This window comes from Mercurialis annua, linkage group LG3 (assembly GCF_937616625.2).
Source record: "Mercurialis annua linkage group LG3, ddMerAnnu1.2, whole genome shotgun sequence".
Taxonomy (NCBI): domain Eukaryota; kingdom Viridiplantae; phylum Streptophyta; class Magnoliopsida; order Malpighiales; family Euphorbiaceae; genus Mercurialis; species Mercurialis annua.
The window spans coordinates 22,136,548-22,161,109 of record NC_065572.1 but is presented as its reverse complement, the minus strand read 5'-3'; positions in this window follow the sequence as shown (position 1 = coordinate 22,161,109).

Genomic DNA, 24,562 nt, shown 5'->3' with positions numbered 1-24,562 from the left:
CACTAAAAAGGTGAAACGTTTGGATTTTTTTCGCAATGTTTGTATACGTTTGGCGTAAATCACTAAAAAGGTGAAACGTTTGGATTTGTTTCGTAACGTTTGTATACATTTGGCATAAATCGCTAATTATTTCATAACATTTGTATACGTTTGGCTTAAATCGCTAAAAAGGTGAAACGTTTGGATTTGTTTCGTAACGTTTGTAAACGTTTGGCGTAAATCGCTAAAAAGGTGAAACGTTTGGATTTGTTTCTTAACATTTTGTAATCGTTTGGCTTAAATCGCTAAAAAGGTGAAGCGTTTGGATTTGTTTCGTAACGTTTGTAAATGTTTGGCTTAAATCGCTAAAAAGGTGAAACATTTGGATTTGTTTCGTAACGTTTGTAAACGTTTGGCTTAAATCGCTAAAAAGGTGAAACATTTGGATTTGTTTCGTAACGTTTGTATACGTTTGCCATAAATTGGTAAAAAGGTGAAACGCTTGGATTTGTTTCGTAACGTTTGTAAACGTTTGGCTTAAATTGCTAAAAAGGTGAAACGCTTGGATTTGTTTCGTAACTTTTGTAGACGTTTGGCTTAAATTGCTTAAAAGGTGAAACAATTGGATTTGTTTTATAATGTTTGTAACGTTTGGCTTAAATCGCTAAAAAGGTAAAACATTTGGATTTGTTTCGTAACGTTTGTAAACGTTTGGCTTAAATTGCTAAAAAGGTGAAACGCTTGGATTTGTTTCGTAAAGTTTGTAAACGTTTGAATTGCTAAAAAGGTTAAACGCTTGAATTTATTTCGTAACGTTTGTGAACTTTTGGCTTAAACTGCTAAAAAGGTGAAACGTTTGTATTTGTTTCCTAAACTTTGTAAACGTTTGGCTTAAATCGCTAAAAAGGTAAAACGTTTGGATTTGTTTCGTAATGTTTGTAAACGTTTGGCTTTAATCGCAAAATAGGTGAAAAATTTATATTTGTTTCGTAACATTTGTAAACGTTTGGCTTCAATCGCAAAAAGGTGAAACGTTTGGATTTGTTTCGTAAAGTTTGTAAATGTTGGCATAAATCGCTAAAAAGGTGAATTTTTTGAATTTGTTTCGTAACGTTTTAAACGTTTGGCTTAAATCGCTAAAATGGGGAAACGTTTGGATATGTTTTGTAACGTTTGTAAACGTTTGGCTTAAATTGCTAAAAAGGTGTAAAATTTTGTTCTGTTTCATAATGTTTGAAAACGTTTGGCTTAAATCGCTAAATAGGTGAAATGTTTAAATTTGTTTCGTAACGTTTGTAAACGTTCGGCTTCAATCGCTAAAAAGGCGACACGTTTGGATTTGTTTTGTAAATTTTGTAAACGTTTGGCATAAATCGCTAAAAATGTGAATTTTTTGGATTTGTTTCGTAACGTTTTAAATGTTTGGCTTAAATCGATAAAATGGGGAAACGTTTGGATATGTTTCGCAACGTTTGTAAACATTTGGCTTAAATTGCTAAAAAGGTGAAATGTTTGGTTTTGTTTGGTAACGTTTGAAACGTTCGGCTTAAATCGCTAAAAAGGTGAAACCTTTGAATTTGTTTCGTAATGTTTGTAAACGTTTGGCTTAAATTGCTAAAAAGGTGAAATGCTTGGATTTGTTTTGTAACGTTTGTAAACATTTGACTTAAATTACTAAAAAGGTGAAACGCTTGAATTTGTTTCGAAACATTGTAAACATTTGGCTTAAATTGCTAAAAAGGTGGAACGCTTTGATTTGTTTCGTAATGTTTGTAAACGTTTGGCTTAAATTGTTAAAAAGGTGAAACATTTGGTTTTGTTTCGTAACATTTGTAAGGGTTTGGCTTAAATCGCTAAAAATGTGAAACGTTTGGATTTGTTTCGTAACATTTTAAATGTGGTATTAATTAGTAACGTTTGTAAACGTTTGGCTTAAATCGATAAAAAGGTGAAACGTTTGGATTTGTTTCATAACGTTTTTAAACGTTTGGCTTAAATTGCTAAAAAGGCGAGACGTTTGGATTTGTTTGTAACGTCTGTAAACGTTTGGATTAAATCGCTAAAAAGGTGAAACGTTTGGATTTGTTTCGTAACGTTTGTAAAGGATATTAAACTCTGTAGATCATTAGACTTTACTCAAATTACAGAAAGATCACTAAAAAAACTTTTGTTACAAAATGGTCATTGAACTATACCTTTTACTACAAAAATGTTTATGTTGTTACAAAAACAACACTAAACTTTTCGTGAATTATAAAAATGTCACTGGATCTCTTATTATAAAAAGGTCACTGAACTATGTTTCTTTTTGTAATTTTGGCTTGCCACGTAAGCAAAAATGTTGCGTTTTTGCTTAAAACGCAACGTTTTAGATGGCTGGACCCCTTTGTAATAAAAGGTATAGTTCAATGACCATTTTGTAACAAAAGTTTTTTTAGTGACCTTTCTGTAATTTGAGGAAAGCTTAGTGATCTATAGAGTTTAATATCCCGTTTGTAAACGTTTGGCTTAAATCGTTAAAAAGGGGAAACGTTTGAAATTTCGTAACGTTTGTAAACGTTTGGCTTAAATTGCGAAAACGGTGAAACACTTGGATTTGTTTTATACCGTTTGTAAATGTTTGGCTTAAATTGCTAAAAGATGAAACGTTTGGATTTGTTTCGTAACGTTTTAGACGCTTGGATTTGTTTCATTACGTTTGAAAATGTTTGGCTTAAATTGCTAAAAAGGTGAAACACTTGGTTTTGTTTCTTAACGTTTGTAAACGTTTAGCATAAATTGCTAAAAATGTGACACGTTTGGACTTGTTTCGTAACGTTTGTAAACGTTCGTCTTAAATGGCTAAAAATGTGAAACGTTTGTATTTGTTTCGTAACATTTGTAAACGTTTGGCTTAATCGCTAAAAAGGTGAAACGTTTGGATTTGTTTCGTAACTTTTGTACATGTTTGGCTTAATGTCACGACCCAAAACTATTGAGCCGCAACCGGCGCTAGGGAACGGGAGTGGTAGCTCCGGAACCCGTAGCAAGCCTAAAATCACAATTAATTTTTCGCAAATAATAAACAAACAACAGTAAACAACGGAAGCTAAGTATACATAACGTACACACAAACATTTACACTAACTGTTCGAAAACCTCGCGGGCTCTAGTTACCGTACCCTGTACGAACTGGCCTCGCGGTACTATATCCATCAGTTAGTGTATCCAACATATCACCGGCATCTGGTGCCGTGCACAACATATAAAACACGTAGCCTACAAAAACATATAAACAGGACAGCAAGTAATATGTACACTCAAAATGTACTGCTGTCTAGGCTACGACTCTGTCAACACGGGACCACTACTGCAGCATTCACAGAAGTCAGATACTAAACATATACAACTGACTTCTGGACTTCAAAATTGGCCTCTAGCTAGGTCCACATACTAAGTACCTGAAACATCAAAGGTGAGGGGTCAGTATTTGGGGAAAAACTGAGTGAGTTGACATTTACTAACAGTATTAATATAAAAAGATAGCATCGCATTTCAAGAAAACAATAATATGAAACATATAAACACGTATTTGATCCGTACGAAACTAATATCCTAGCATGCGACATATCTTTCGAATAATCATATATCATTCAACCCAATCGTAAATATCAATTGCGAGTCCAACTCGCTGGTGGCCCAGCCACTAGATACGGGAACTTCCAGGCTACACCGTAGCCGAGTTCACTCTGCGTATCGAAATCATAATCCAATCGTAAATATCATATTCATCAACAGCTCCCAGCTATGTCAAGTCATTTCTCAATGCAAACATACTAGATTGACTCGATACTGGTGATCACACAGCCTATTGACACCCAATAGGTAGCTAGTTTCTTCGGATCGCATACTAGTTCTCATATATAGAAATTAATAAAGCATATAACGTTTCAATCAATTATATATAATGCGATGCGTGTAAACAGTATATATATATATATATATATATATATATATATATATATATATATCAAATAATTTTAATACATGAAAGTAAAAGTACAACTCACAGTGACCGCAATCCAATCACAAATATGGTCGATGAAATGATATGCCCTTGCTATCCCACGTCTACTGACCTCTCTGCTCTGACACGTCTGATAAATAATTAATGTTTAATGATTAGACGTTAATCTCGTATTCCCATACGTATAATACTTTTAAGTTTTAGGGTTTAGTTTCATTTCAATGAAGTTTTAAGAAGTTTTCAAGACAATGTGCAGGTGCTGCCTGCACACTGACACTATTTAGTAAAACGACGATCTCTCCCAATTGAACCGTTGGATCGAGCTGAAATTTGACAGACGCGTTCCTAAGAGGCAAATCTATAAACTGACCGTTGGGATTTTGAATCTGCCAAATTTTTGGTAGTGTGCGAACGCACACAGTGAGTGTGCGAACGCACACCCTAAAACTTAGGGAGTGTGCGAACGCACACTCAATGTGTGCGAACGCACACTCACGACAGCCCCCCGGAAAGTCGTTTTCCGGGGTTTTTCAACCATCTCGACGTGCTATACATCCAACTATACAAAACCCGCATCTCGGTTTTCATTAAAACGCTATAATAACTTCAAAAACGTCAAATTCAATCCAAACAAAATCCTAACTCAAAACAGCCCTTTACTATCCAAATTTAACATCCAAAATCAAACAATTACCTTATAACGGAGTTTGGGATTGATAGAGGACGGGATTCTGAAGAAATCGCCGCGAAAATCACTCGAATCGGACGTCGAACGGAGAAACGGCGGCGAAACGATCTAGAACGATGATTTGCTTCTGGAGCTTTCCTTTCTCTTCTGATTTCTTCATTCAAATGGAAATCTCATATATGTATGGTTAAAAGTATATTTTAATCCCTCTTTTCTTTCTTTGTTACAACTTATCTTTAAAACTTTTCTTTTGTACGATTTAGTCCATAACTAAATCGTTGACTTCTCTTATTATAACTTATACGTATTATTTATATCCAATAAATAATACGAAGCTCGATATCAATACTTTCCCGTCAAAACTTATAAATTTTCATTTTCGACACAAAGTGGCTAAATTACCACTTTGGTCCCTGTACTCTATTTTGGGCTTTTCTTGCCACTTTTCCTCTTAGAATTGAAATATGATATTAATTTCTCCGCAATAATCCTTTCCAAAACCGACCTACTAAAACTTATTTATCGGAAAACTTTCCGATTTTGCCACTCTAGCGAATCCAAACTGGACACGTGATCCAATTAGATAATTAAATATTTTGGGGTATTACATTCTTCCCCCCTTATAAAAATTCGTCCTCGAATTTTCATAAAACTTGTTGGGACTTTAAATTATTCTTATATCTTCCTTGACGTCCATTACTATGTGTCAATCATAGCTTTTTCTTTTACTTTAACTCTTAGCTTTCCGCCTAAAGCTGTGACCTTACACTTATCACTAATCGATTATCTATCTTGCTCATAGTAGTCTCTTATCGTAGCATAGCTGAGAATCTTCTTATTGTTACTCTCGTCTCGTCTCTTTTCGTCATCTACAACTGATCGTGATCTTCCTGATCATCATTAGCGTCGATTAATCCTCACTTGATACTTTCCAACTCTATTGTCTCATTCTTAATCGTCATCGAGTCGCTACTTGTCTCTTTTATACGTGAATAGTCACGTCGTATTGATTATACCTTTAATGACGTACTTACTTTATTCATATTCCTATGAATATTTTCTCTTGTAATCATAACTTGCAGTTATGATCTTTCCTATCGTCTGTAGTTATCACTTTCCTTTCTTAACTGGTTCTTCTCATTTTCCACTCCTTACTGTCATTCTCTGACACTTCATTCTTCATTAACCAATCTTTCTCAACTTGCACTATGTTTAATACTTTCACTTTTTCTTAACGTAGCTAAACTTGATACTCTTTTCACTATCTTCCATTTCTCTTTCCTTTGCTCCTTTAATCTATCGTGAACTTCACGTCCTTCTGTTGGTCGTGATCCTTCATCCTTTACTATTGTCTTAAACGTTTCATTTCACGTTACTTTTAATCGTATGGCTTGTACAGTTGCCTTTGTTACTAATACTATTCGTATTCTTATCCTTTTCACTTCTCTCTCATTACCCTTTTTGAGGTACGCTTCGAGTCTTTTATTGACTTTCCAGTCAAAGCTGTCTTACCTTTGTGTTACCGTTCCTTTTTCATGATGATCTCGTAAGAATCTCATATGTTTCTTTAACATTTAACTATTTCAAGAATCCTTGTCGTTAGTTAGCCTTTGCTTAACTTCATCTTTACCTTTAATCTTTAACAGATTCAGTAGATTCTTAATAACTTATTTACTTTCTTTATCGTTATTCCTTCTTACTGTATAAACAACTTTCTTTTTCATCTTACACTTCTACTTCTTGCTTCTGAGTAGTTCCACTATTTTATTCTCACCCTTCAAGGTATTGGCTCAATACTGATTATGATTGTTTCTTAATTTGTCCTTATTCTGATTTTCATCTTCTTCTTGAAGTGTTTTCCGCTTATTCTTAACATTTTAGATTGTACTTGACTTTGTGTTTCCCATAATTAGGGAATAGTTCAGTTTTATTGTCCTATATACCTTATGCTTCTTCAGCATTTATGTCCAGATTCTAGTTATCTTTTAAACAACTTATTTTCTCTGTACTAGTATCATCTCTCGTGCTTATGACACCGTGGCTTCTTAGATACAGTTCACTTCTACCTGTCCAATAGCAATGAAATATCATCCTATCCTTTACTTACTGTATCTGTTACGTCTCCTCTCCATTTATAATAGCTCCATTATTATTGTTCTATTCTGATGATCCTTCTAACGTATTTCTAGAACTTTCTCCTCTATTCATCTTACTAAATCTTAAAGGTATATGAGTTTCCTCATTATACTTTCTTTCATATTATCCACAATTCTTACATTTACTGACACGTATGCCTATACGTGTGCCTTTCTCCTTATACTAAAATTTTACAACTTAACTTTTCTCCTTTCAGTTAACGCAATCTATAGCTCTTAATGTTGATATTAGTGACTTCACTTAATATCAGTCATATAGCATCATTATCTCTCTTGATCTATCAAATTTCTAACTTTCATATCTTGCAAAATCACCTTCACATTTTACAAAATCGTCTGCTTCATCATTTCGTATCCTTTCTCTTTCTACTTCTGTATCTTCGAACACTGATATTGATAAAGTTATATCCTTTAAATATCACTTCATGTTCATCACTCATATTATCGTCTTCTCGTCCCTTATACTTTCAATTTCTTTCTCTAGTATATTTCTCGTTCACTATGTTACTTATTTCACTATAGGAATAATCCTTATACTATTCATCATTGTGTATTTGTTACGTTTCTTTCGTCTAACATGACTCTCCATCATTTCATCCTTTATTTTATCATAAGGATATTTACTATATCCTTAAATATTGCCAGCGCATTGCATCTTGACTGCGTTCGCTCTCCGGCAATAACTCCTCGTTCACATTTCACTGTAGCTCCCTTAACATTATTGCAATTATCATTAACAGGGCTTTATTCTGTTATTGGGATTTGCTTTTAAATTTTATTCTTATTTACTAAGAATCTTTTATTTTTCGTCACAGAGTTTTACATCTGAGTTCACTCATCAAACAAAAGATTTCAAAACATCCTTTGGCTGGCCAGCTCTTTTAAATCACTTTTCATAAATCGTTTGAAATCATTAGTACAATTGTAGCTCAGAGTGATGACACCTCTCATCACCAAAGAGTTTCTCAAAATCGCATTTTTCTTTATCATTGTAAAGATATGATGCATGATCTATATTTCGAAAATCATTTTCTTATGCATTCCTATCGTGATTATGCAATGTCATATGCGATGTCTGAGCACAATCGTACTTTAAAAAAAATCTTAAAAATTCTTCATACTTTTCATAAAACATAAGTTTACTCCAGATTGTACACTCTGCGACTATTAACGGCTTTCTCTATTATTATTGGGTACATTTTAAATTTTTGTATTGCTGTCACCTTCTGTCATTTTCCTGACTATTCTCCTATCACATCAATTCCTTCTCCATATCTCCGATAACTTAATTTAATTCAACATTTTCTACTGCTGTAATCACCACAACCACTTCTTTAACACTCTGTACCATGTCCTATACAAACGCAGGTACCGATGTTTCACATCGATTCCCTGTTGGTAACCCATTTCTTTCTTCACAACTTCTAGAACGTAATGCAGGAATTACGTTCGCGATAAATGTATTATTTATCGTTTATTATATTACTGTTTTTGTAAATTATGTTTATATATTCATTTTTTTTAAGCACGTGTTTGTCAATATCGCTTCCTATAGGCCCTACCTATCTGAGGTATTATCCTATAGGTACATCCTTAATTGCTATGCTCTGTCATGCCATGCAGTAAACATACACACAACAATGCAACATATAAACACAAATACTCAAAGCATATTAATCATTTATACCTGGGGGTGCCTGATGTGGAACGCTAGGTTCCCTAATAACTATACCAGTGTGTCGACCCTTAACTCTTCTACTGGAGTTGCCTCCGCCTCTATGCACGGAGTGGGGGTTAGTCCTAATACCAGAGGATCGACTAGTATAATCTGGATAGAACGTACATCTGAAAAAGTAGGGTCGAACAGGATTGCCATCCCACTCGCGGTCAGCCTCGATCTTACGGGCCATCCTAGTGAGCGTTCCAAAGTGCTCGTGAACATACTCATATAGCTCATCAAACTTGAGTCCCAAACCCCTAACGTATCTACGGTTAATCGTCCTATTATCTTCATTAAGGTCTGGAACCCTTTTGTCCATGCGCAGAAAGTCAGAGGAATACAGTCCCATTGGTAGTATTCTTTTAGAAAAGGAGCGCATTTGCCTCCTAACCTGATTCAAAACCACTTGTGCCTGGCCATTTACTAGCCCTCCATCTTGTCTCAAATTGCGATACCTCCACACATTGAACCAGAAATGTTCACTCCGATACTCCTTGACGTCTGACTCATCTGATAACTCTTCTTCTTTAAAGTCCTCCTCTTGAGGAACTTCTTCTGACTCTTCCTCTAGATTCTCCTCTGGATATTCCTCGGGATCTTCCTCACTTTCTTCACTGTGTTCCATTTCAAGCGAGTGAGTTCTACCTCTAACCCTAGAAGAACTATCAATATCTGATACTGACATGAAACAATTCTAATATATCTCAGACAATCTCCCAATATCTATGTGGAATCCATTCTGGTGGATTCCAGATGGTCCGCCTACTTCGTTATGAAATCCATTCTGATATATAGGAGGCCCTTCCTCCTGTTTCTCTGCAGCATGTAGCTGAGCTCCATTTTGCCCAGACATGCTGAAAAGAAACAATTCCTAATGTCACTGACCATCTGAGCCCCTTTTTCCTCTCTTAACTTCCATATCAACTTATAAAGTGCTATAAACATTTAACATTCAATCAATCTGTACGTAATTCGCAAATACGTACTCACTGTATACCCCTTACACAAGTAATAGACACTTAGTTGCCGTAGCCGCTCATATACACAGATATTCATCACTTCTTCATTTAACCATCTCGGTTCGCGCGCCTTATGGAACTTACTAATAATGCACATATCAAGAAAATGCAAACAACTAAGGTTTGACTTTCTGCTGCAGTAGTTCCTAGGTTTATTTACTGACAGAGTATTTCACGTCAAACAGACATTCAGACACAACTGGCAGTGGTAACTAGACCAACTGCTCTCAAACAAACACTGAAAAAAAAACTTGCAGTGGTAACTGGACCAACTGCTCTGATACCAACATTGTCACGACCCAAAACTATTGAGCCGCAACCGGCGCTAGGGAACGGGAGTGGTAGCTCCGGAACCCGTAGCAAGCCTAAAATCACAATTAATTTTTCGCAAATAATAAACAAACAACAGTAAACAACGGAAGCTAAGTATACATAACGTACACACAAACATTTACACTAACTGTTCGAAAACCTCGCGGGCTCTAGTTACCGTACCCTGTATGAACTGGCCTCGCGGTACTATATCCATCAGTTAGTGTATCCAACATATCACCGGCATCTGGTGCCGTGCACAACATATAAAACACGTAGCCTACAAAAACATATAAACAGGACAGCAAGTAATATGTACACTCAAAATGTACTGCTGTCTAGGCTACGACTCTGTCAACACGGGACCACTACTGCAGCATTCACAGAAGTCAGATACTAAACATATACAACTGACTTCTGGACTTCAAAATTGGCCTCTAGCTAGGTCCACATACTAAGTACCTGAAACATCAAAGGTGAGGGGTCAGTATTTGGGGAAATACTGAGTGAGTTGACATTTACTAACAGTATTAATATAAAAAGATAGCATCGCATTTCAAGAAAACAATAATATGAAACATATAAACACGTATTTGATCCGTACGAAACTAATATCCTAGCATGCGACATATCTTTCGAATAATCATATATCATTCAACCCAATCGTAAATATCAATTGCGAGTCCAACTCGCTGGTGGCCCAGCCACTAGATACGGGAACTTCCAGGCTACACCGTAGCCGAGTTCACTCTGCGTATCGAAATCATAACCCAATCGTAAATATCATATTCATCAACAGCTCCCAGCTGTGTCAAGTCATTTCTCAATGCAAACATACTAGACTGACTCGATACTGGTGATCACACAGCCTATTGACACCCAATAGGTAGCTAGTTTCTTCGGATCGCATACTAGTTCTCATATATAGAAATTAATAAAGCATATAACGTTTCAATCAATTATATATAATGCGATGCGTGTAAACAGTATATATATATATATATATATATATATATATATATATATATATATATATCAAATAGTTTTACTACATGAAAGTAAAAGTACAACTCACAGTGACCGCAATCCAATCACAAATATGGTCGATGAAATGATATGCCCTTGCTATCCCACGTCTACTGACCTCTCTGCTCTGACACGTCTGATAAATAATTAATGTTTAATGATTAGACGTTAATCTCGTATTCCCATACGTATAATACTTTTAATTTTAGGGTTTAGTTTCATTTCAATGAAGTTTTAAGAAGTTTTCAAGACAATGTGCAGGTGCTGCCTGCACACTGACACTGTTTAGTAAAACGACGATCTCTCCCAATTGAACCGTTGGATCGAGCTGAAATTTGACAGACGCGTTCCTAAGAGGCAAATCTATAAACTGACCGTTGGGATTTTGAATCTGCCAAATTTTAGGTAGTGTGCGAACGCACACAGTGAGTGTGCGAACGCACACTCAATGTGTGCGAACGCACACTCACGACAGCCCCCCGGAAAGTCGTTTTCCGGGGTTTTTCAACCATCTCGACGTGCTATACATCCAACTATACAAAACCCGCATCTCGGTTTTCATTAAAACTCTATAATAACTTCAAAAACGTCAAATTCAATCCAAACAAAATCCTAACTCAAAACAGCCCTTTACTATCCAAATTTAACATCCAAAATCAAACAATTACCTTATAACGGAGTTTGGGATTGATAGAGGACGGGATTCTGAAGAAATCGCCGCGAAAATCACTCGAATCGGACGTCGAACGGAGAAACGGTGGCGAAACGATCTAGAACGATGATTTGCTTCTGGAGCTTTCCTTTCTCTTCTGATTTCTTCATTCAAATGGAAATCTCATATATGTATGGTTAAAAGTATATTTTAATCCCTCTTTTCTTTCTTTGTTACAACTTATCTTTAAAACTTTTCTTTTGTACGATTTAGTCCATAACTAAATTGTTGACTTCTCTTATTATAACTTATACGTATTATTTATATCCAATAAATAATACGAAGCTCGATATCAATACTTTCCCGTCAAAACTTATAAATTTTCATTTTCGACACAAAGTGGCTAAATTACCACTTTGGTCCCTGTACTCTATTTTGGGCTTTTCTTGCCACTTTTCCTCTTAGAATTGAAATATGATATTAATTTCTCCGCAATAATCCTTTCCAAAACCGACCTACTAAAACTTATTTATCGGAAAACTTTCCGATTTTGCCACTCTGGCAAATCCAAACTGGACACGTGATCCAATTAGATAATTAAATATTTTGGGGTATTACACTTAAATTTCTAAAAAGGTGACACGTTTGGATTTGTTTCGTAACCTTTATAAACGTTTGGCTTAAATCGCTACAAAGGTGAAACGTTTGGTTTTGTTTCCAAACCTTTGTAAACGTTTGGCTTAAATCGCTAAAAAGCTGAAACATTTGGATTTGTCTCATAACGTTTATAAACGTTTTGCTTAAATTGCTAAAAGGGTGACACATTTTGGTTTTTTTTCGTAACCTTTGTAAACGTTTAGCTTAAATCGCTAAAAAGGTGAAACGTTTGGATTTGTTTAGTAAAGTTTGTAAACGTTTGGCTTAAATCGCTAAAAAGGTGAAACGTTTGATTTTTTTTTTCTTCGAAATGTTTGTAAACATTCGGCTTAAATCGTTAAAAAGGTGAAACGTTTGGATTTGTTTTCTAACGTTTGTAAATGTTTGGCTTAAATCGCAAAAAAGGGGAAACGTTTGGTTTTGTTTCGTAACGTTTGTAAACGTTTGGCTTAAATTGCTAAAAATATGAAATGTTTAGATTTGTTTCGTAACGTTTTAAACGCTTGGATTTGTTTCCTAACGTTTGTAAACGTTTGGATTAAATTGCTAAAAAGTTGAAACGCTTGGATTTGTTTCGTAACGTTTGTAAACGTTTGGCTTATATTGTAAAAATTTGAAACGTTTGGATTTGTTTCGTAACATTTGTAAACGTTTGGATTTGTTTCGTAATGTTTGTAAACGTTTAGGTTAAATTGCTAAAAAGGTGAAGCATTTGGTTTTGTTTCTAAACGTTTGTAAGCATTCGGCATAAATCGCGTAAAAAGTGAAACATTTGGATTTTTTCGTAACGTTAGTAAACGTTTGGCTTAAATTTCTATAAAGGGGAAACGCTTGGATTTGTTTTGTAACGTTTGTAAACGTTTGGCTTAAATACCTAAAACTGTGAAACGCTTGAATTTGTTTCGCAACGTTTGTAAACGTTTAGCATAAATTGCTAAAAAGGTGAAACGCTTGGAATTGTTATGTAACGTTTGCAAACGTTTGGCTTAAATTACTAAAAAGGTGAAACGCTTGGTTTTGTTTCGAAACGTTTGTAAAAGTTTAACATAAACGCTAAAAAGGCGAAACGTTTGGATTTGTTTCTTAAAGTTCGTAAACGTTTGGCTTAAATTGCTAAAATGGAGAAATGTTTGGATTTGTTTCGTAATTTTGTAAACGTTTGGCTTAAATTGCTAAAAACGTGAAACGTTCGGATTTGTTTCGTGTCGTTAGTAAGAGTTTGGCTTAAATTGCTAAAAACGTGAAACGTTTGGATTTGGTTCGTGTCGTTAGTATACGTTTGGCTTACATCGCTAAAAAGGGGAAACGTTTGGATTTGTTTCATAACGTTAGTAAACGTTTTGCTTAAATTGCTAAAAAGTTGAAACGTTTGGATTTGTTTCATAACGTTTGTAAACGTTTGGCTTAAATCGCTAAAAAGAGGAGATTCTTGGATTTGTTTCATAACATTTGTAAACGTTTAGCTTAAATTGCTAAAAAGGTGAAATGCTTGGATTTTTTTTGTAACGTTCGTAAACGTTTGGCTTAAATTGCTAAAAAGGTGAAACGTGTGGATTTGTTTCATAACCTTTGCAAACGTTTGTCTTAAATTGCTAAAAAGGTGAAACGTTCGGATTTGTTTCATAACGTTTGTAAATGTCTTAAATCACTTAAAAGATGAAACGTTCTGATTTATTTCGTAACGTTTGCAAACGTTTGGCTTAAATTGCTGAAAAGGTGAAACGCCTGGATTTATTTCGTAACGTGTGCAAAGGTTTGGCTTTTATTGCTGAAAAGGTGAAAGGCTTAGATATGTTTCGTAACCTTTGTAAGCGTTTTGCTTAAATTGCTAAAAATGTGAAACATTTGGATTTGCTTCGCAACGTTTATAAACGTTTGGCTTAAATTTCTAAAAAGGAGAAATGCTTGAATTTTGTTTCGTAACGTTTGTAAAGGTTTGACTTAAATCGCTAAAAATGTGTAACGTCTGGATTTCTTTCGTAACGTTTTAAACGTTTGGTTTTGTTTTGTAACGTTTGTAAACGTTTGGCATAAATCGCTAAAAAGGTGAAACGTTTGGATTTGTTTCGTAACGTTAGTAAACGTTTGGCTTAAATTGTTAAAACGGAGAAACGTTTGGATTTGTTTCGTAATGTTTTAAAAGTTTGGCTTAAATTGCTAAAAACGTGAAACATTTGCGTGACATTAGCAAACGTTTGGCTTAAACTGCTAAAAAGGTGAAACGCTGGATTTGTTTCGTAACGTTAGTAAATGTTTGGCTTAAAACGCTAAAAAGTTAAAAGGTTTGGATTTGTTTCATAATGTTTGTAAACGTTTGGCTTATATCGCTAAAAAGGTGAAACTCTTGGACTTGTTTCGTAACGTTTAGCTTAAATTGCGAAAAAGGTGAAACATTTGGATTTGTTTCATAACCTTTGTAAACGTTTTTCTTAAATCGCAAAAAAGGTGAAACGTTTGGATTTGTTTCGTAACGTTTTTTAAACGTTTGGCTTAAATCGCTAAAAAGGGGAAACGTTTGGATTTCTTTTGTAACGTTTGTAAACGTTTGGCTTCAATTGCTAAAAAAGTTAAACGTCTGGATTTGCTTCGTAACGTTTGTAAACGTTTGGCATAAATCGCTAAAAAGGTGAAATTTTTGGATTTGTTTCGTAACGTCTTAAACGTTTCGTTTAAATTGCTAAAAATGTGAAACGTTTGGATTTGTTTTGTAACGGTTGTGGCCTTAAATCGCTAAAGAGGTGAAACATTTGGTTTTGTTTCATAACGTTTGTAAATGTTTGGCTTAAATCGCTAAAAAGGTGAAACGTTTTGATTTATTTCGTAACGTTTTAAACGTTTGGCTGAAATTGTTGAAAAGGTGAAACGCTTGGATTTGTTTTGTAACGTTTGTAAACGTTTGTAAACGTTTTGGATTTAATTTCTAAAAAGGGGAAACGTTTGGATTTGTTTCGTACCGTTTGTAAACGTTTGGCTAAAATCGCTAAAAAGGTGAAACATTTTGATTTGTTTCGGAACGTTTGTAAACGTTTGCCTTAAATTGATAAAAAGTTGAAACGTTTGGATTTGCTTCGCAACGTTAATAAACGTTTGGCTCAAATTGCTAAAAAGAGGAAACACTTGGATTTGTTTCATAACGTTATAAACTTTTGGATTTTTTTCGTAATATTTGTAAACGTTTGGCTTATATCGCAAAAAACGTGAAACGTCGTGTTTTGTTTCGTAACGTTTGTAAACGTTTGGCTTAAATCTCTAAAAAGGGGAAACAATTGGATTTGTTTCATAACGTTTGTAAACGTTTGGCTTAAATCGCTAAAAATGTGAAACGTTTGGATTTGTTTCGTAACGTTTGTAAATGTTTGTCTTAAATAGCTAAAAAGGTTAAACATTTGGATTGATTTCGTAACGTTTGTAAACGTTTGGTTTAAATTGCTAAAAAGGTAAAACGCTTGGATTTATTTCATAACGTTTGTAAACGTTTGGCTTAAATTTCTAAAAAGGTGAAACGCTTGGATTTGTTTCGTAACGTTTGTAAACGTTTGGCTTAAATTGCTACAATGGTTAAACGCTTGGATTTGTATCATAACCTTTGTAAATGTTTGGCTTAAATCGCTAAAAAGGGGAAACGTTTGGATTTGTTTCGTAACGTTTGTAAACGTTTGGCTTAAATCATTAAAAAGGTGAAATGTTTGGATTTGTTTCATAACGTTTGTAAACGTTTGGCTGAAATTGTTGAAAATGTGAAACGCTTGGATTTGGTTCGTAACGTTTGTAAACGTTTGGCTTAAATTGCTCAAAAGGGGAAACGCTTGGATTTGTTTTGTAAAGTTTGTAATGTTTGGCTTAAATCGCTAAAAAGGTGAAAGGCTTGGTTTTGTTTCGTAACATTTGTAAACGTTTGGCTTAAATCGGTAAAAAGGTGAAAGGCTTGGTTTTGTTTCGTAACATTTGTAAACGTTTGGCTTAAATCGCTAAAAATGTGAAACGTTTGAATTTGTTTCGTAACGTTTTAAACGTTTGGTTTTGTCTCGTAACGTTTGTAAAAGTTTGGCTTAAATCGCTCAAAAGGTGAAACGTTTGGATTTCTTTTGCAACATTTGTAAACGTTTGGTTTAAATCGCTATAAAGTTGAAATGTTTTGATTTGTTTCGTAACGTTTACAAATGTTTGGCTTATGTCTAAAAGGGTTAACTCCTAAAAAAATTACGAACTTTACACGAAGTTTCATTTTAATCATGACCTTTAAAAGTTGTCATTGAAAGGCATGAACTTTCATTTAATTTCAAATTTATCACAAAAGCAAAATTCTGTCTATTATCTGACTACAAATTCCTAATCCTCGATACTCTAACCGAAAGATTATAAGATTTGATGTTGATTAATAACTTGGGTCTTTCATTAATGGTTTAGTGAAGAATTTGGTCAATAAAAATACATTGAAATGATGAATTTGAAACAATATGAAAGTTCGTGCCTTTAAATGGCAACCTTTAAAGGTCATGATTAAAATGAAATTTCGTGTAAAGTTTGTAATTTTTTTAGGAAGTAACCCAATCTAAAAAGGTGAAACGTTTTGATTTATTTCGTAATGTTTGTAAACGTTTGGTTTAAATTGCTATAAAGGTGAAACGATTGGATTTGTTTCGTAGCGTTTGGCTTAAATCACTAAAAAGGTGAAACCATTGGATGTGTTTCGTTGTTAGTAGTATGTGCCCTAGGGCCATTTTTTATTTATACTTGTATAAACAAATCCCATTGGCAATGATATATATGTTTTATTTGAACTAAGTGCCTCATCAACTAAGTGTTTATTTATTGCATATTGTCCTTATCACATTGTGATAAAATCTATTCTTAAAGTGTTGAGAATATGAGTGATAGATTCTATTATACAAGTGATCTAAATAACTGTTCACGATCGATGGGGTCCTACGAATAAGGGCATCACATTATCCCAGAAAGATCGTCACCTCTGTTTATTCTCCTGATTAGTAAATAGTTGCTAATTATAGGAAGCAGTGAGTCTAATACTACTTGATGGGGATCAGAATAAACATATGGACACTCAAAGGGTTTGAGTGAGTCGAACAAGTGACGCTAGATGACTTATACATGGTATTTCATCAAACTCAATTTAATGTCATCTATTTCATAATTGTACATATGTCCTTTGACTTGCGGTGACACTATCTTGTATATAGGTGATTTGAGTTTGATGCTCCTTATCCCTAGATCTTTCATGAGCTAGGGTCGCGGGATGTGTTGGCTTTATTTAGTTGTATATGGAGATAGGGGTTTAACCAAGAGAGGATTTATCACTCCGGATGAATAGAGAAAAGATTCGATGCTATCTCAAATTGTTCTCGATGGATGATAAAACCTGCGCAGGTGTATATGACTTACTTAGAAAGTTGTTTCTAGTGGAAGTCATATTTATCAAGAATAAGAACTGAGATGAGGTCATATGATCAAGACAAACAGTGTTTGACTCAACCGTGACACCAGTCGAGATCGGAATCTTAAATGAAGGGAATTTTGAGTGTACGGTAATTATGAACATTGGTTCATAAAGAATGCATCGAAACATACATATCTATTTGGGGGTCGTGATATGTTGCTAGACGTCACTCACGATCTACGAGAATTAATAATTAATGGGATTTAATTATTTAATATAAGAAAAGCGTTTCTTATGACTCTCGTTGCCATATAGATGTGAACATAGTTAGTCACACACAATAGGGTGTACAACCGATTGAGTTTACGAGAGATTGATTTCATATAGATACTAGCATATCTCGGAAATTAATCTAAGATGAAAAACAAGTATAAATTAGGGACTAATTTGTAAGATTTATAAATTAGTAGGCACCTAATTGTATTTTATCCAAGTCAATGTGATGATGTTTCACCTTTTTAGCAATTTAAGCAAAACGTTTACAAATCCAAGCGTTTCCCCTTTTTAGCAATTCAATCTGAACGTTTACAAATGTTACGAAACAAATCCAAACGTGTCACCGTTTTAGTGATTGGATTTGTTTCGTAACATTTGTAAACGTTTGGCTTAAAGTTCTAAAAATGTGAAATATTTTGATTTGTTTTGCAGCGTTTATAAACGTTTATCTTAAATCGCTAAAAAGGTGAAACGTTTGGTTTTGTTTCGTAATGTTTGTAAACGTTTGGCTTAAATCGCTAAAAAGGTGAAACGTTTCAATTTGTTTTGTAATGTTTGTAAACGTTTGGCTTAAATCGCTAAAAAGGTGAAACATTTGGATTTGTTTTGTAATGTTTGTAAACGTTTGGCTTAAATTGCTAAAAAGGTGAAACGTTTGGATTTGATTTGTAACGTTTCTAAACGTTTGGCTTAAATTGCTAAAAAGGTGAAACGCTTGGATTTGTTTCGTAACGCTTGTAAACGTTTGGCTTTGTTTCGTAACGTTTGTAAAAGGTTTGGCTTAAATCACTAAAAATTTGAAACGGTTGGATTTGTTTCGTAATGTTTTAAACGTTTGGTTTTGTTCCGTAACATTTGTAAACGTTTGGTTTAAACTGCTAAAAATGTGAAACTTTTGGATTTGTTTTGTAACGTTAATAAACTTTTGGTTTAAATCGCTAAAAAGGTGAATTGTTTGGTTTTATTTCGCAATGTTTGTAAATGTTTGGCTTAAATCGTTAAAAAAGTGAAACGTTTGTATTTGTTTCGCAACGTTTGTAAACGTTTGGCTTAAATCGCTAAAAAGGTGAAACATTTGGATTTGTTTTGTAACGTGTGTAAACGTTTGGCTTAAATTGCTAAAAAGGTGAAACATTTGGATTTGTTTTGTAACGTCTGTAAACGTTGGGTTTAAATCGCTATAAAAGGTGAAACGTTTGGCTTAAATTGCTAAAAAGGGGAAACGTTTGGTTTTGTTCCATAATGTTTGTAAACATTTGGCTCCAATTGCTAAAAAGGTGAAACGTTTGGATTTGTTTCGTTACATTTGTAAACGTTTGGCTTAAATCGCTAAAATGGAGAAATGTTTGGATTTATTTTGTAACGTTTGGCTTAAATTGCTAAAAAGGGGAAACGTTTGGTTTTGTTCCGTAATCTTTGTAAACATTTGGCTTAAAAGTTTCGTAACGTTTGTAAACGTTTGGCTTAAATCGCTAAAATAGGGAAACATTTGGATTTGTTTCGTAACGTTTGTAAACGTTTTGCTTAAATCTTTTAAAATGTGAAACGTTTGGCTTGTTTCGTAATTTTGTTTCGTAACGTTTGTAAACGGTTGGCTTAAATCGCGAAAAAGAAGAAACATTTGGTTTTGTTTCGTAATGTTTGTAGACGTTTGGTTTAAATCGCTAAAAATGGGAAACGCTTGGATTTGTTTCGGAAAGTTTGTAAATGCTTGGCTTAAATCGCTAAAAAGGTGAAACGTTTGCATTTGTTTCGTAACGTTTTAAACGTTTGTCTTAAATCGCTAAAATGGCGAAACGTTTTGATTTGTTTTGTAACGTTTGTAAACGCTTGGCATAAATCGCTAAAAAGGGGAAACATTTGGATATGTTTCGTAATGTATGTAAACGTTTGGCTTAATTCGTTAAACAGGTCAAATGTTTGGCTTTAAAAGGTTATGAAACAAAACCAAATGTTTAAAACGTTACAAACAAATCCAAATGCTTCACCTTTTTAGCTATTTAAGCCGTAACGTTTATAAACGTTTGGCTTAAATTGCTAAAAATGGGAAACGTTTGGATTTGTTTTATAACGTTTTTAAACGCTTGGCATAAATTTAAACGTTTGGATTTTGTTTCATAACGTTTGTAAACGTTTGGCTTAAATTGCTAAAAAGGTGAAAAGTTTAGTTTTGTTTTGTAACGTTTGTAAACGTTTGGCTTAAATTGATAAAAAGGTAAAATATTTGGATTTGTTTCGTAACGTTTGTAAACGTTTGGCTTAAATTGCTAAAAAGGAGAAACATTTGGATTTGTTTCGTAACGTTCATAAACGTTTGGCTAGAATTGCTAAAACAATGAAACGTTTTGATTTGTTTCGTTGCGTTTGTAAACGTTTGGCTTCAATTGCTGAAAAGGTGAAACGTTTGCATTTGTTTCGTAAGGTTTGTAAACATTTGGCTTAAACCGCTAAAAAGGTGAAACGCTCGGATTTGTCTCGTAATGTTTGTAAATGTTTGGTTTACATCCCTAAAAAAGTGAAAAGTTTGGATTTGTCTCGTAACGTTTGCAAACGTTTGGCTTAAATCGCGAAAAAGGTGAAACGTTTTTATTTATTTTGTTACGTTTGAAGACGTTTGGCTTAAATTTCTAATAGGGTGAAATGCTTGGATTTGTTTCGTAACCTTTGTAAACGTTTGGCATAAATTGCTAAAATGGGGAACTGTTTACAAACGTTACGAAACAAATCCAAACATTTCACCTTTTTAGCAATTTAAGCCAAATGTTTACAAAGGTTATGAAACAAAACCAAACATTTCCCCATTTTAGAGATTTAAGCCAAACATTTACAAACGTTACGAAACAAAGCCAAATGTTTACAAACGTTACGAAACAAATCCAAACATTTCACCTTTTTTTCGATTTAAGCAAAACGTTTACAAACGTTAGGAAAAAAATCTAAGCGTTTCACCTTTTTAGCAATTTAAGCCAAACGTTTACAAACGTTACGGAACAAAACCAAACGTTTCACTTTTTGAGCGATTTAAGTCTAACATTTACAAACGGTACGAAACAAATCCAAACATTTCATCTTTTTTGCGATTTAAGCCAAACGTTTATAAACGTTACGAAAGAAAACAAAACGTTTAAAACGTTACAAAACTAATCGCAATTTGAGCCAAACGTTTACAAACATTACGAAACCAATCCAAACGTTTCCACATTTTAGCAATTTAAGCCAAACGTTTACAAACGTTACGAAACAAATCCAACAGTTTCCCCATTTTAGCGATTTAAGACACACGTTTACAAACGTTACGAAACAAATCCAAACATTTCACCTTTTTAGCAATTTAAGCCAAACGTTTACAAACGTTACAAAAGAAATCCAAACGTTTCCCCTTTTTAGCAATTTAAACTAAACATTTACAAACGTTACAAAACCAATCAAAACGTTTCACCTTTTAAGCGATTTAAGCCAAACGTTTACAAACGTTACGAAACAAATCAAACGTTTCACCTTCTTAGCTATTTAAGCCAAACGTTTACAAACGTAACAAAACAAAACCAAACGTATTTAGAAATTTAAGCCAAACGTTTACAAACGTTACGGAACAAAACCAAACGTTAGGCTTAAATCGCTAAAATTGGGAAACGTTTGGATTTGATTTGTATCGTTTGTAAACGTTTGGCTTAAAGCGCTAAAAATGTGAAACGTTTGGTTTTGTAAGGTGCAACACCCCGTATTTTTTCTAACTTGTTCTGTTAGCCCAAACGATACCTTGGGTTCATTCAGTGGTTCGACCACTTAGATTCGCGTGTCGAAGGTTCCAAACCTTTTAAAATGTGTTTTAAGATGTATTAGAAGTAACCTCGGAGTTTGAAACGTTTTCGATTTAAATTTCAAAATCTCAAAATTTCATCGGAGGCAATAGCATTTCGCGGGCGCGAAGGAGGTGTAGCGGGCGTGACGCGTGCACTGTGCAGTTCGCTGATTTCTATGTAAACTCACCTAATTCGACCTAAACTGATTTTACACTTTTCTAAAAACCCTAAAACGACACATACGCTCTGATTTTCATATTCCACCTATTCCTAAGCCTTTGGTGATCATTAGTAAGTATTTTCATCATTTCTTTAAGGTTTAATTCATGTATTATCTATCCTTGGGTTGTGTGCTCATTAGCTTTGGGTTGTTGTTCGTTCTTAGGCTGATTTGGATTGTTCTTATTGCTGGGTTTTCTTGTTTTGTGTTATCTCAAAAGGTTAGTAGATCTAATCCCTTATTTTGTGTTGTTGAGATTGTTAGCTTTTCAATTGGATTCGATACATTGGGTAGTTTGAGTATATTTTCTGTTTGTATTAAGTTTAAATCTGTAAATGGTTGGTTTAAGGTGTTATTGGCTTGTTCATATTACTTGTACCTTGAGTGGTTTGGTTTAGATGTTACAATTGAAAGGTTTATCAAATTGCTAACATTTTTGGGTTGTAAATTCTGTTTTGAAACTCTAATAAAATCTGGAAATTTCAAGCGAATGAATCATAGGGTGTTAGATACTTAACAATACTTTGGGTGGCTTGGAGAAATCGTTTAAGTAGATTAGTGTTGCATTTGATTAAAGTTTTTGGGCTAAACTATGTTTTGATTTAAAAGCTAAATCTGGAAATTTCTTTTAAAAAGGTTAAAAGGGTGTTTGTTAACAATTGTTTCATTGAGTGATTTGAGATAATTGTCTAATGGCTAAAACATATGTTAAATATGGTTTTGATGGTTTAAATGAATGTTTTAAGAACATATATATGTGGCTGGAAATTTGTAAGTTTAAGAATTTATTTTATAAAGTAAAATCGAATACTTTGGTCTCTTTTGGTTGTTGGCTTAATTTGCTAAGTGTTGTGGTTTTGCCCTAACTTTGAGACATACTTAGGGTGATTTTAATCAAGTTACTAAGGGCTGGAAATTGTTTACTAATTGGTTTAAACTTATTTCAAGATATTAGTTCTATCTTAGGTTGTGGTTTGATTTTGATTAAACTATATAAGGCATATAAGGGTGTTATTTTTCATGTAAGGTTTTGATTGATTTATTCTATTTTCAAGTTGATACTTAAAAGATGTTGAATCTTATTGATTCTATTTAAGGTGTTATATTTCAATGTACTTGGGGTGCTACTTGCTAACTGTTAACAAGCTTAATTGTTTATGGCATTATTAAGTTTCGGTGTGAGTTCTTATTTAAAAATTGAATTTGGTTTCATTTAAGGTTTGATTAAAGACTTTGGCTTTAAATTTGGTTTATGGTTGGGTCGGGTTAGACGTGGTCTTCCGACATGTTGTGTTAGGCTATACTGCAGTAAGGCCATCACACTACTTTGGGAACTGTTATTGTTTTGAAGATTATTTAAGTATGTAAGACTTTGGTTTTGTTTTTTTAAAGATATGAACTCACCTAAACTGAACTTGCCTTATTTGGATAATTAGTTGTATGGATGTTTAGTTGTACTTTGATTACCTTATTTGATTGTTGGTTGCAATGCTAGTCCTATGTGGAGTCTAGTATTCTTAGAGATAGGGGGTTGTTCGGAATTTAACTTATATTATGTTTTAGACCCGTCGACTGCTCGTGCTACGGAGTCTACGTAGGGTTAGCTGTTGCCAAGACTTACGTGGATAAGCAAGCAGTGAGTTTATAGTGTTATTTACCGCTTGATTAAGTACCGCACATTATTTAGTATATCAAATGTTTGTGAACTGTTTTAAGGATTATGGATCCGGATTGAAACGAGCTACTCGATAGGCTTGTATCGAAACTGTGTGCACCGGTAAGTACTTTGGGATTGGCTGACGAATGTCTGGCCTACTTTGGGAATCGGTGAGGATATGTTCCAATCTACTTTGGGTTAAATACTTTGAGATTTCATTTCAATACTGTTTTCCATAATCAAGTATATATATTAGTACAAAAGGATTTGTTTTAAGGGTTTTAAACTTAATAAATGTAAATAGCATTATGAACTCATCTCAGTATATCTGACACCGTTGTTTTCCCAACTTTCCAGGTTTATGATTTTGAGAGCGTTGGTCATCTCCGATCTTTTGATTCCTCGGAGGTCTTTTTATGATATCAGACTACCTATTGTTTTACCTCTTAGACCGCAGTAGAACTAGTAGTCTTAATATTATACTTGGGTTTGTCGTAGTGGTACGACTTTTATATTATTATACTTTGGTATGTTTCATTGGGTTATTTATATATATATGAGGCATGTTTCATAGTTTCAGATTGTTATTAAAAGCGTATATTAGAACTGCTATATAAGTTGTTAGACCTAGGCTGAAGTCTCGGTTGCCCCCGAGCATTGGTTTTCTTGAAGGTTTATTTGTTTATAAGGTTTTCCGCGAGGCTTGCTACGGGTTTTAGTACGACCATACCCATACCCTAGCGCCGGTCGCGATCCACGAATTTGGATCGTGACAAAGTTGGTATCAGAGCTTTAGTTTCGAACTAAGGCCAAATTATTGCATGTTATGTGTTTATCTCTTTAAGGCATGTTAAGTGTTACTGTTGTGTTATAGGATCTACTGCGGAATTAGGATTCAAGTGTTGTCTTTTGAAACGTCATCATTTGTTTTCAAAACTTTCTACCTTCACCTTTAGGGATGTTGAGTCGGTCTTACGTGTTACTAATGTTACTTTG